General features: G+C 39.0%; 1 protein-coding gene across 13 annotated transcripts in view; it reads left to right on the forward strand.

Moving 5' to 3' along the window:
- Positions 1 to 14848, forward strand: part of LOC136879195 (modifier of mdg4) — a 617535-nt gene that overhangs the window by 325498 nt on the left and 277189 nt on the right. The window lies entirely within an intron of this gene.

A 14848-nucleotide genomic window follows, 5' to 3' on the forward strand; every position in this document is an offset into this window, starting at 1 on the left:
GAGATTAAATTATGTATATTTTTAATATTTGGGACCGAATACAGGCAGTTATGCTATAGATTGTCCATGAATTGAAGAAAATTACTAGGAAAAAGCAAAAGTGCTTCACAGGGAGAAATAGCAATCTTGTAAAAGGCTTGTTTAAAAAATTAAAAACACAAAACTGAACTTTGAAAATACTGCACAAATACAAAGTCTCAGCAGTTTCTGTTGAGGATGCTTCCCAAGTAACTTTCTGTTTGCCTTGCATTTCTCAAGTAGTGTGCTGAGTACTATTGTGTTGTGGTTCCTGAACATTATGAGCAGTGTTTGGACATGTACTTCAAACTGAGAAAAATGTTTACGGGGTTACAGTGGTGTGGAAAGACTTTGCTGAGACCGAAGAAAGCATGGCAGGTTAGGTTGAGTGTTGTTGAGGTAGTTTTTTCCCCCCTTTTTTTTTGACGTCAGCAATGTCGTGGATCATAAATTCCTACAAAGGTGGATCAAATATAAACGGGAATTTGAATGTACCGCTCCTGTTAGTAATAATTCTGACGCGGGGCTTTGCCACGATGTAGGAGGGGGTATCTGGAGAAGGGGTACGCGTGCGTAAATGACGGTGTAGAGCTGGGCTATTTCAGTACGCCATGATTGAGCAAGAGGTGCACACGTCTGTTGCGCAATGCATCATCATCAAATTTCTCGCAAAAGAGGGCACCAAACCTTCTGAAATTTTGAGACAGCTCCGTGCACAAAATTTCTTATCTTCTCATTCCATAAATCAAATTGTGTCTGTACTTTCTCTTCACTATCTCCCCAAACTACAATGTTATCAGCAAAGAGTATAGACTTTACTTGCTTGCCCTTCATCTTTTCCTTGACGTTGTTAAGCCAGAAAGTGAAATATTATTTAAACTGAATACCCAATCAACAAAAGACAAACTGTAGAAAGTTGACAGAAGAATTTTTCAGACAATTATTAATAAAAAAACACCAGATTCATGGCCAGTGGAGACTTTTGCCAAATTCTGTACTTTACAAGGAATGTGAATCGATCATTGACACGATGCAAAAACGGAAGATTGCATTCTTTGGACACATATACCGCTTACCAAATACTAGACTCCTGAAACAACTTTTTTTTATTTCTTTTGGAATAGTTAAACAAAAAACACATGGTTTAAGGAAATACAAATGGATTTAGATGAATTGAAAATCACTAAACTTCAAATTGAAAATGGAGAAGAGAAACGGATTCTAAATAACAAGTACACAAAACTATCACTAAAATATTGCAGCGTAAGCAATATGTTTTATCTGCGGAAGAATGGGCTGTAAAATCTCCAGAATGAAGGAGGTTTGGGAAAAGAAAATGTTCTCAAGTGTTAAAAGCTGAACTTATTGATTGAAGACTTTGTTGTATAAGGTTTTTTTGGTGCTCCAATGTGGGCGTAAACAGTGTAAATAATCATAATCTTCATTTCCCGTTTCCAGCTTCCTGGTTATTATTATTTATAAGTTTCATATTCCATATTGATTGGATTCAGTGTAATAGACAAGAAAAATGTTCCACCGATCAATACTAGTACCGGTTTCGGTCTTTCTTGAATTCTTTTTGACCTATCCCCTTCCATTTTGTCTCACTCATTTCCATCATTTCTATGTCTTTCTTCTCCATAGACTCTATCAATTCTTCTACTTTGCCATTCAAAGTCATGACATTGATGATACCGATTCTTGTGATGTCTGGTAGCCCACTTCTCACAGTTTCCCCAGAACACCGGGAACTGCGCGTCACTTCAGGGTGACGCTTTTGCATTTTCCGCGGCCTCGATTCACTGGCACTCATTTTTTAAGCTGTTTGTACGATGGGTTCACCACTCCCTAAGGCCAGGTTCAAATTAGACCACCCCTAACATGGAGTCAGACGCCTTTTGTAGCTGCTCCTCTGGAGTACAGACGCTATGGGTTTGCCCCTTCCACCATCTCCACCGTACCGAAGTCCATCTTCTCCGCCGTAGATGCCGTTGAGGTCTTTACCCATAACCCAGGGCAATGGCCCTCCATATTTATGACCCCTGGAGAGAGGGTGTCCCAGTATTTTAAAGCCCCCAGGAATTGAGCTACCTGTTGGTTCGCGGGTTGTATTGAGTATTTCAACCATCCCTACGTACTGTAGGGAACCCCCATTTGCCACATGGGGACGCGCTCTGTAGAAGTCAGGTTCCCGTGGTTACTTATTGGAAGTTAACCCCACCCACAAGGGCTGCAGTTATTTGCAGAGAGTGTAAATAAATAAATAAATGACATGATTGCACACTCAGTTAAAATACATTACTACAAATAATAGTGATGTTGGTATATAAAATATTGTCCAGACTTAGCCGAAGTTTTAGATTATACATGCCAAATAAATAAACCAATGGGTAAAAATCACAGCACCCAAGGACGTTTCTATATTGAGTGACTAAAATTTCACCGCAATGCTGTTCTTGCTTGATACACTCAGCGTGAGAAAAAAAACAACAGCTAAATGAACTGAAGATATTTAATCAGTCTACTGTATATTTTTCAAGAATGATAGGTTATAGAACTATAATGCTGGCTGCTGAAGTCCGACTTGTTACTTTAGTAATGGTGAAAGCCCGAATTAATGCATTTTCTAATAAGGGAACCAATCTAGAAATGAATTGCTAAGGTGATTTGAGTGATTTCTGTTCATGTTCCTTGTTATCCTTGTACTATGAGTTACAGTATATTGCATGTATATAAAAGATGCCATCACTATTTTTCAAGAATGATGCCACTATGATGGCATCCACACATGTAGACAATGACTGTGCTTTTTTGAATTCTACTTCTGTCACTTTGAAGTTATTTATACAGATGATGATGGAGGGGTGGTCAGAATATACCAGAAGATTCCTGAGAAAGGTGATATTGTCCAATGAGGCTAGTGATTTCAAAGTCAGGTGACGCAAGGAGGTGAACAGCTAGCAGGCGAGTGAGGTAGCTATAATGCATTCCATGTTTTTTTTTAAAAAACAGTATTGCTCTTATAACAACAGGGTTGCCATATCGAACGGCTCTTTTCCACACCATCACGGCGGCACATACATTTGTGAAATTAAGCATTTAAGTTCAAGATAAAATATGGAAGAAACTAAGCTGCAAATTATTTTTATGAACTAAAGGGGAACAGGGGGTTTAGAAGGGCTATTTTAGGTTTGTACAGAATCAGAGGTAAACTACGGCACATAAAAAATCTCAGCATTGAAGTGTAAGGCAAATTGGGGAAGAAAATAGAAAACTATTCTTTATGGACTCGAGGGATGAGGGATGCATTTAATTGCATTTAATAAATTTCCCCAGGCAATGTGGGGCACTACTGTGCTGTCGTACCGCTCACAAAAACAATACTAAAAATTAAATGTCGTAAAAAAAGTGGTAAATTTAAAAAAGAACAGCCAAATAACAAAACCAAGCACAAATAAAACACACGGCATTTTTTTTTATCAGTACAAGTTACGGCATGACGTATCGCTGCATACAACACCAAAATCTTCAGTAAACCCTTCCGTACAGTACGAAAATAATAGAACGCACACATATACTATGCAATGTACAACCTACTCCCACTCAACACAAAACAATTACGCACTGATTTAAAGCCTAAATACACACACGCAAGAAAAAAAAATACTCTAGATGATTTCACTACAGAAGTGAGCTGACGGCGGTTCGCAGAGTGGGGGACTTTACGGTGCTTGTACCGGAGCAACACAGAAAAATGGCAATGAAGTATGGCTGTTTCTGCCATTGTACTTCCTTCCTTCGAATATATTTATGAAGAAGAAAATGTTATGTAGTTATTCTAATAACTCACGGGCAAAAATCCGTCATCCTTTTTATCTGTCTTTCATATAATAAATTACAAAGTACAGTATAATATTCCTTAATCACGAGGAAGGGTGTCTCAGATGGGGTGTGTTCACTCCATGTAGGTCCATAAGAGCAATACTGCTTTTTTAACGTGGAATGAGCCATAGCACGTTTCGTAGCTAGTTGAATTTTAACTCCTTTTCACTGTGAAACACCTCCGTACGGTGCAGTCATGCCCGCAGAAGTAGGATTTATCACTAGGCGTGTAATGGAGATGGACAATGCCAGCCGCCGATCAGGAGAATAAAGCTTACAGCAAGAGAAGAAGGCATTCATGGGTGAGTGACCATTACAGATGGATAGATTGAATTATGAATGAAGAGGTACTGAATCAAATCGGTGAATGATGTGGCAACATTTGACCAGAAGAAGAGATGGAACGATGGGACTTGTTTGGTTGGTTTTTGAGGGGAGTGTAGCGGCAGTGGTAGGCTTAAGTTTGAATATGATAAACAGTTGTAGTTGTTACATAGAAATGAAAAAGTTTAGCACAGTACAGGCTGGGATGGAGGGCTGCATCAAACCAGTCCGTGGACTGATGACCAAAACAACAACAACTTTGCTCCAAACACTCAAATATTGCAGGATCACCGTAAATAGTAATGTGAACGGAGTCAACCTGAACCCACAATAAGAATGGGATCTGGTTATCATTATCAAATATTATTTTCAAATAAAAATGAAGTTTTGTTGCTGTTGCAGGGCATAGACATTACTCACTTTCAAGGAATGCGAATACAGTGTAAGCAACTGAATTATGCATGTAAACCGTGTAATGAGGTTTATTTTACCACCTGGTCACTATTATATTTTGATTCGGCATCTTTAATATATTTGCCGTTCATATCATATTTTAATTGTGCTCACGTAGTAGGAATTTGTACCTTTTGTAGTGATGGGCAGTCTGAGACGAGGTCTCGAGATTTCTCGGGATTTCTCGACACTAGCGCAGGCACTATTTCTCGCGAGAAATTTCGAGAGATCTCGAGAGCGTTGTCCCCGCATTGTGCGGCGAGCAGCGTGTCGTAGGCTTACAGGTAGTCGAAGCTGTGTTGTTTGTGCCGAGTATGCGAATAGCCAACCACGGGCCTTCTCAATTTCGTAAATACATGTCAACAAGCGAGTAAGGCGTTCATTTCTACCGAGGTCTATTTTGACGGAGTATAACAATTATAAAGGAAACGCATTCTGGCATTGTATGCACTGGTAGGTACACGTACCTGGATACCAGAGGCGTGCATTATTCGAACTCGAGACGAGGCAAGATGCGCCTTGCTACATATGCAACCACCATTACGCATGAGTGGAATGTGTAATTAAAATGCTTCAGTTTGCTCCAATTCTTTCGACAGGTAGGTGTACATCGGTATCAGACCCCACATTCAATAACATATGACCACTGATTGTGTTTCCCGATATTTTGGTGACGAAGGAAATAATTCCTTACAATGTTATAGAGTATTTGCTTCATAATTAGGTACTTCGATATATGACGGTGCAATGTGAAATTGTGTCTAGTTGTACGCGAAAACTTGAAGACGATGTCCGAAACGCAACGTAAGTCGTGGATGTCTGTTACTTTGAAGAGATGTCACATGCACAGCCCGCTGTGTTGCTTATTCAAAAGAAGTAAAATACATCGGCAGAAATACTTTTGGGATGATCGGACACTTACAAAAGCATGATATCAATGAAGAGGAATCGTCACAGAACACCTCCGGCCCTTCACAAGAAACTACTCTGCCGACGATTGTGAGGCATCCAGGTAGGTTTACATCCTAATAACAATTATTAACAAATTATACGGGTTAATCAGCTAAGAAGTCCACCTGACATAACTCGTGAACAGTTTAAGACACTGACATTCTGTCTTCACTTTCGTTAATGGTATTAAGGAGCTCATAGTTCAACATGCAGTGCTTTCCTAGGCTATTGACAAAAAATTTCGTCACACGTTTCCATATGAGAACTGCTGATGATAACTATCAAGCTTACACTCGTAGTTACTGGGACGTCGCCCAGCTCGCAGCACACGAGAATCGGCCTCGAGAGCGTTGCCATCACCTCTGCTGAAAGAATTGGAGCAAAGTCGGGCATTTTAGATTACACGTTCCACTCATGTGCAATGGGGGTTGCATATGCAGCAAAGCACATCTTCCCCGTCTCAGCTTCGAATAATGCACGTCTCTAGTATCCAGGTAGGTGTACTTCCTATCTACAGTTATTCACAAATTATGCATTGTTATTCAGCTAAGATGTCCATCCCAAATAAGTCGTGAACTGTTCAAGATACTGACATTCTGTTTTCACTTTCGTTAATGGTATTAAGGGGTTCATAGTTGAACATGCTGTACTTTTCCAGGCCTTTGACAAAATATATTGGCTTACACGTTTTCATATGAGAACGTTATTTCATGCAATAACTGCCAATGATACACTATCATGTTTACAGTCGTAGTTACTGGTGCGTCGCACAGCTTGCACTACAGGAGGATCGGTCTCGAGAGTCTCGAGATATGCGACGTCATTCTCGAGCGAGAGCGTTGCCATCACTCCTTTTGTTTACATTTTAAGTGAAGGCTGGTTTGGTAGAAATGAATGCAGGTTTCAGCTGAAGTGAGTCCACTGGTGATCAATATGTTATAGAGACCACAAATTGCCAAAGTGGTACCCCAAATTGTCTTTCTTTACTTTTTATCTCTGATGTGTATAAATCTTCCGTTTTTTTAAGTGCTGTACTATTTTGTCAATTTGTTTGTTTTGTAGTTGTGTTCTCTTTGCAGAACCATTGGGTTTTTATTGAAATATTTCCACAGGCATTTTAATTGTTCTGTTGTACCTCCTAAGCACAGCACTTCCTTTCAATAGGGGTAATGAAGCTGGGCAGACCTCGGCTATAGTGGGAATTTCAAATAGTTTCCTGCCTAAATATGTAAAGTTATTATTTTATGACCTATGACAGTTATCCTGGCAGAATGTTGCTGGAAATTGTTATTCTTACACCTTCTAGGGAAGCCCTTTGAATAGGTGTTGAGATACATTCATTATTATTGTCTTATCCTATTGTACAAAACATCACATGTACAGCAACATCAATGTGAAATAAATACATATTTGTGAAACACTGAATTTTGTTAGCAAATACGAGGGTTAATCCATAAGTCGTGGCTACCATGTTTATCTTCCGACAGAGCAGCGTGATGCATTGGAGGACTTCTGGAATTTACCCCTCACTGGTAACAGCAAATTAGGTCAAGACAGGAAGTAATGCAAGGCGCAATCATAAGATAAGTAAATAGATGTCAGTAGAACTCAGGACTTTCAAGATTCCATCTTGAGTTAAATAATTATGATACGTTAAAGTGTCGTTCTAATTGGGACTGTCATATTTACAGAGAAACTCTATATGTGGTTCGACCTTTGTATAACATTTCATTTATGATAACACTTTTTATTTATTTGAGAATCTTACAGTTCTAAGTCGAACTCAATACTTTCAAAGTTCTAACTTGAGTGAAAAGAATTATGTTGTGTTAAGTGTCGTTCTAATTGTGACTTCAAGATTTTGAAATTGTGATTATTTGAAGTTTTCTCCAGATACTGTTAGGGACATCGTAAGTCTCATTTTAGGAGTGTTTATATGTGAATTGATATAATGATGACATGTTTATTTATGATTGCCTCTTCTCATATTTGGCTGCAGATGACCCTCACCACTATCGAAACTAGTTCCAAGTAAATCTTATAACTTATTTAGTTTAATATTAATATTGAAAAGGTGGATTTTTAATTTGACTTATCTGTTATTCTCGGTTCAGTACGGACTTAAAAATGAAATTCTTAAATTTGAATACCAAACTTGTCAGATCGAATCTCACAGATACCGAAATGTAAAGATGCTAGTGAAATTGAAGTTATGGGATGGATGAAGAGTGATGAACGGTTTGAGCTTACAAATGCATCAATCATTGAAATGTTGAATGAACCAATCGAAGATAGTGAGGAAGAAGTTTTAGTTGAGACAGTGCCAAATATATATATATCATAACAAGGATCTCACTGCATTGGAGGGAGCATTACATTACGTAGAACAACAACCAGAGGCAACTTCCACCAAATTAAAATTGTACAGAAAACGAAGTCAATTAAAAACTTTTACAAAATAACCTTAATCCATGCCATAACACTGTGAGAAATGACAATACGGGACCTTAGCTTCAATTGTTGCCATTTTTCTTTTCTTTTTTTCTTCATATTTCACGATTTTCCTTGTATTGCTAGATGTAGTTTGAGTTATTCCAAATCCGAGGTACCTTTCCCTCACCCCCGCAATTACCTCAGATTATTGGGACTCTACTCTAAATACATGTGAATGGGGTAATCTCAATAAATGTGAGAATATAAACAAAGCTGTTGATATCTGTAGTTGATAAATACGTTTCCAAAGAAGCATGTCAAACCTTCATGCCCTGTCTGGTTTACTCAATCCATAATATCAGATTTAAAACCAAAAGATAAATACAAGAAAAAAGAAAATAAAGTCTGAATACTATCTTAAATATTAACTTAGATCTGAGATTAACTCCAGTATTAAAAGTATGAGAAGCCGGTAGCATTAGGGCCTAGGGAAACAGGAACATGCCCAGAGAGGAAACACGGTGGACCGAGGTTAGTGGGCTTTCCATCCGTAAATTCACCCTTTTTATTGAACCGTAATAACATATTTACAATACCATAACTGAAGAACTTTTTCATAGTAATCCAGTAAACTCCTATTGGCCTCGTACATGCAACCGAGAACATAATATCCTTTACCCGTAGGTAATATAAGAGAAACACAAATAGTACTAGAGTATAACATTTGAAAATACATATTACAAAAAGAAACGGCCTTCAACTGGCCATAGGCCCCTGGACTACGAACCCAGCACATCCTTAGAGCACAGCACACACAGAAGCACAACTTTAATCCAATTAAACACCCATTCGCGGCCACAAGCATTAACCTTTCACTCAATATACACATGCAACATTCACTCACGACTTACGCTCTGATGTTCGCAGCCCAGAAGCCTCGGGTTCGAAAGGAAAGGAGCGACAAATAAATAATGAGGATCAAACTCTGGATACAACCCGCCACCAAGACTACGACTGAGAAGAGGAGGAGGGGAACAACCAATATAGAAACAGAAAATACACTCAACTCACAGCGCAGGCGCACTTCAAGTGTCTGTAAGAGTCTTTTGAGTCGGAGAGCGCAATTAGAAGTTTCTTGTTATACAATTTTTAAATACCTGAAAACATCTGTGATATCCTCCCCGCCTGAGACCGGGCCAAGCCCATACAACTCACTTCACAGTTTTATTAGTCCATTGGGGATGCAATATACACATAGGCGTGGCAGTGAATATTAAAGAAAATACTTCACACAGTAGCTGTCGACATGCACGTAGCAAGGCTTGTGGGAGAGAGAGTAGACGAGGTCGGTTACCCAACCGGTTTTTCCAGCACGCGACACACACACTACCCCAAGTGTGCCGACTGTCGATACGAGTTCATAGAAGGTAAACAGAGCGGGTAGCACACTCTGCACAGAGGAGACTAAAGTCTCCAACAACTGGACAGCAGTCTAGATCGCAGAGGTGACAAGCAGTGTCTCAGGACACCACACAGCATATCCTCGACGAGGCAGCGGGTTACAGGAATACAATAATGATGTCCCAACATCACTTAGCACAGCACCAAGCACCAAAGAGGGAGGCTGCAAACTTCTCCTAGTGGATCGACTGGCCATCTCGAACCATTAGGATCGGATTTCAGGATTCTCCAAAGTCTTGTTAACATCAAACTTGCTCCCGGAGGAATTCCTGCGACATAAATCACACAGCAGAAAGGCGACACCAAAATGGGGAAAGGGTTGAGGAACAAGGAATACTTCTCAAACGTCGTAAACAAGTGAACGACAGGACATTACACACACGGTACGAATACTTAATCTGATATGAGGCCTCAAAACAAAGAATTGATATGTCAAACTGAGAAATATATATATATTGAACCCTTTGGTCCACTATGAAGGATACCTACCTTCCTTACCTATCAGCAATTTTCATGAGATCTGTCCCTTGGGTCGTTTCGGGTTTTTCGTCACGTGCTGAGGTAAAAGGTAGGGTTCAGTAATCCTAATCTATCTACTCAAATGAAAGGTCTATTCATAAAATATTTGTATTTTATTTTGGAAAAATTCACTGAAGAAACTGATAATTTGAAATCTATGTATAATCCGGACTCTTATCTTGTCCAGTTGACACCACAATCATTTTTACCCAGAGGGGCCGAACGCTGGTTTGAGCCTTTGACATAACTGCCTGATGGGTATCCTTACTAGAAACCATTGTCTCAATGATTAAATAAAGAAAGGAAAGTCTGGAAATCCTTAAATTCGGCTTCCATGTGAGACTACATGTGCCATCATAATGATTATTGATAGTCCAGCCCTCGTAAAACGAACTCTGGACTCTGTGTATAATTAAGGCAGTCCAATCGGTGTATACCACACAGTGGTTATACGGCATGGACCCTTAATTGAATTGATGTGACCTGCGACTGTGTCATGGACCGACTTCTAAACTTCTTACTTTAAAGTCATAGTGGACGATAACCGCAAGGAAAATGATGCTACAGTGGCATATGGCCCTAATCTAAGTCACTGAGGTTGATGACCACATGGCCATCCAAGTTTCTAAGCTGAAGGCTAAACACAATTAAGTTATATCGGTTGATGACCAAAGTTTCCACTTCACTAACCCCGGCACATTTACTGCTCAATCAATCAAAGTCAAATAATGCAACAACAACAACAACGCTCACAATACTTTGTGGCAGTAAAATCCATTACCTTCGGGTATGTCCCCTTAATCGTTGCGTTTACATTTAAATATTCCTAGGAAAATAAACTAAGATTTCCAGAATGCATCTTCAAGTTATTCGCTTGGTTTAGAGTTATTTCATAAATACGGTTTCCACTGAATTTAATAAATTTAAATGATTTAATGAAATGTTAATGAACAACAAATTCTATCTCCACGTACGAATGGTTTCTTTCACAAGTCCCTACTCAAATTTTGATAGAATTAAATTTTAATTCCCTCATGTTTATCATCTGTTATCGTGCAGCTGGAAACAATTTACATCATTTATTTCCAGTATTATATCTTGTTTCATGACATCACACTTTAATCTAATCTAACACTAACAATTATTAATACTTGGACGAGCCTAATAATTAAGTACAAAACTATAAGTAACTCACCGTACAATGTAAGCCGATTACGATGTCACATCGTGTCATAACATTCCATAAAGCTTTGTGCACCCCTCACAAACAAATCAATCATCATTACCATCACTCTATATTTTGGACAACCCTGAAATTTGCTAACCTCGCTCATTATACTCTAACTTTGTGGTTTCAAATATACATTACGATCTCAATTAAACGAATTCACAGTATCTAATAACCTACACGTTATTCCCGGATGATATTTTCAACTAGTTCTCACAAATAATGATCTCTGTTGCCTAGAATGCAGTTTCATTTTAACACGTAGCAAGCGCACAACCCCGTTATCTCTAGCGGCGAACTCCGATCAGCTGGCGGCATTGAAAACAAACGACTCTCACCCTGTCAGTCAGTTTTAATATGAACCACATGTCTTTTGCCACGTCTGACTGGCCTCTCAGAATGAACCCTTTCACTTAGCCAAATAGAATAAAATACGATATTTCTGACCAACAAATATGCCCATATATTTTACTTTTAAATGTCCTACAATAATTGTACACGTCGCAAATTAATACCTGCGCGGATTCTCTCGCTCTACTCCATCCCAAACATTATACAAAATCTTCCTTGGGCTCCCACAAAAGTCCCGTGTTCACTACAGGCTTCCAATCACCTGATTCACTAATCCTTATCTCAACTCATACGACAAATCTAACCTCTTGCCTTCAACTCAACGACTCTCACTGACAAAGGAACTGAGGTTAACATACTAAGAATCCACGACGTACAAATACTTTAATAATGACCAATTTCGCATAAAATGATCTCGTATTTTAAAACTTGGATTTTCACAAAAATGAGTGACAAATTTTACTATTATCTATTGTCACATAGTCACAGTTTTTGGCTAGGGTCTTTACGTCGCACCGACACAGATAAGTCTTACGGCGACGATGGGATAGGGAAGGCCTAGGAGTTGGAATGAAGCGGTCGTGGCCTTAATTAAGGTACAGCCCCAGCATTTGCCTGGTGTGAAAAGGGGAAACCACGGAAAGCCATTTTCAGGGCTGCCGATAGTGGGATTCGAACCTACTATCTCCCGGATGCAAGCTCACGGTCGCGCGCCTCTACGCGCACGGCCCACTCGCCCAGTCAGTCACAGTTTAAACGGACATAGAATATCATTACACTTCGTGACAAAATTCACCGGTCTGCATTACTCAAAACTAAATACAGCGCTTCCACCCGATTGAAAATGAGCAACCACGGATCTTTTGCCGCAATTCCATCAAAATTCCAAACAAAAAATTTACGTCGAATAAAATATCTTAATTTGACATCACAAAATATAGGCAATAAATTCACGGAAATGACGATCTACTTTGGACGTGATATCACGTCGAAACCCTCACTAATAACTTTTTACAACATTTACACGTCACTCGCAATACTTTAAACATTTATGCAAGCAGAAAATAAAACAAACGACTTTCATCACATTTCTAACATTCACAAAAAACATATGGGTGACCAACTGCGTCATAAATACCCCTTTCAAATACATATAAGTTTGACATCATAAAACAAGATACAGTAGGCGGTAAGATGGTATGTCACCTACCTTATGTTACGTCAGCGTCCATCTTTGGGCTCACCTCTGACCCTCTGTCATTTATTTAGCCATTTTTACATGTCTGGCTGTACATAGAATTCTCTTAATGTTTCCTGGAAATAAAGCATTAAAAATGCCCTTTCACTCGGCGTCTTCGTTGATCGCACTCGACTGATTGTATTTATTACCCGCACACGAATTACTTCTATTCACAATGTTACAAATTTTACAAAAATACTTCGGTATCTTGACCGTCCTTTTTATCAAATTACTTATGCTCAAAAACCATCCCCACATGGATTCAAGACCCAGCCACATCGGCAGAATCTAGGTTTGTAGTACTTCCTCTTCTTTTGACGAACGATTTACTTGCACAGTTCAACCCACTCTCTCACGCTTCAATGATACAAATGCAGGGGGTTTCAACATGGTGTCCCTTCTTATTTATAGACACTACCCCCTCTCTCCAGGGATTTCCCCTTAGCCGTCAAGAAAATTTGCGACTATTCCGACTTAAATGAACTGTATTTAAAAGAGTTTTTCATGTACCCACCTACTTGTTACCTCGTTGGCAGTAGTGTTCATGAAACATTTCAAATTTATTAAATTAACCGGCTAAATGACCTCATTTGATAGGCACTATTTTCTGTCGACTTAACTTGGGTAAACTAGATACGCGCGTTCTTCTGAAATAATTCCACGGAAATAGCTTAGCAGTCTCAAATCCGTCTTACTAAAGACCATGTGTCTTATATTAAATACAGGACCCTCATTATACTGCGTTCACCACTAATTATTTATTTTAAATATATTTATTCAACCAAAACTTTCCTCTGTATCCTTCCACATTCGACGCGTGCGGATGACGTCACATCTCAGAGCGTGGGACAGAAGGTAGCCACCCCTCTTGCCACGTGTCGCCTCTAATCGAACTTCATTTTGCAATTAACAATTTAATACTTAAAATTCTTGGGGTACAAAGGTCATGGGTTCCATATATACAGTCCCTGGCCAAATTAATATGACCACCTAAGGAAACCTAGGAAAATAAACTTTAAATTGCCTTTATGTATTTCATTCATGTTTTATTTATCTTAATTGTGTGAAATGTGACTAGACTTCTACATATACACACAGAATAACACAACTAATCACAAAACTCAGATATGGACCCTCATTTAATTGTCAATACTAGTATTTTGGCAATCCGACTTTTGCTGCAATAACGGCCTGCACTCTGCGAGGCATGCTATCTATGCATCATGAGCTCATATCCTTCAATTGCTGGTTGTGGTACTAGTGGAATATGATCCGTTCAACTAAATGTATCCTCGTAGTGACATTGTCTTTTGCCACTTCCCTCTTTAACAGTTCCCATACATTCTCAATTGAGCTGAGGTCAGGAGAATTACCTGGCCAGTCCAACAGAGGAACTTCAGGGTGGCCACCCGTATGGAAAACCGGGAAATGTCAGGGAATTCGAAAAATGACTGGAAAACGGGGAAATGTCAGGGAATTCCGAAAAAAATCTGGAAATTCGTTCTGCCATATAAAATTGACATACCGTATTTATCCCTTAATAGAAGCACATTTTTCAGTTTTTATAACATTAATCTAGGGCATGTCTTTTATGCCAGGAATAAATTGTAAAGAAAACTGAACAAACATTTAAAAAATCAAGTGTGATCTCGAACGTGAAGTAACCAATAGCATCAGTAGCTATATGGATAGGCTATAACAAGCAGTAGTGACTATGATAGATAGATTGATCGATCGAATTTTCAGTGTTATGATCTGCTTACTATTGAATATGCTGTGTTGTTGGGGAATGGCGAGCATGTTGAATTAGGCCTATATTGCGTTCTCAGTTTTTCTAATCGCTTAAATACATGGCTTCCACAACAAAATATGCATATGGACAAAATTACACAACCCAATGGATGACTGTTTGTTTAGTGTGTAATGACGTGTGCCATAGTCACTACCTCGTAAAGTGTCAAAACAAGACAACAAACACTAACTGAATG

Source organism: Anabrus simplex, chromosome 8 (assembly GCF_040414725.1).
Source record: "Anabrus simplex isolate iqAnaSimp1 chromosome 8, ASM4041472v1, whole genome shotgun sequence".
NCBI classification, from domain to species: domain Eukaryota; kingdom Metazoa; phylum Arthropoda; class Insecta; order Orthoptera; family Tettigoniidae; genus Anabrus; species Anabrus simplex.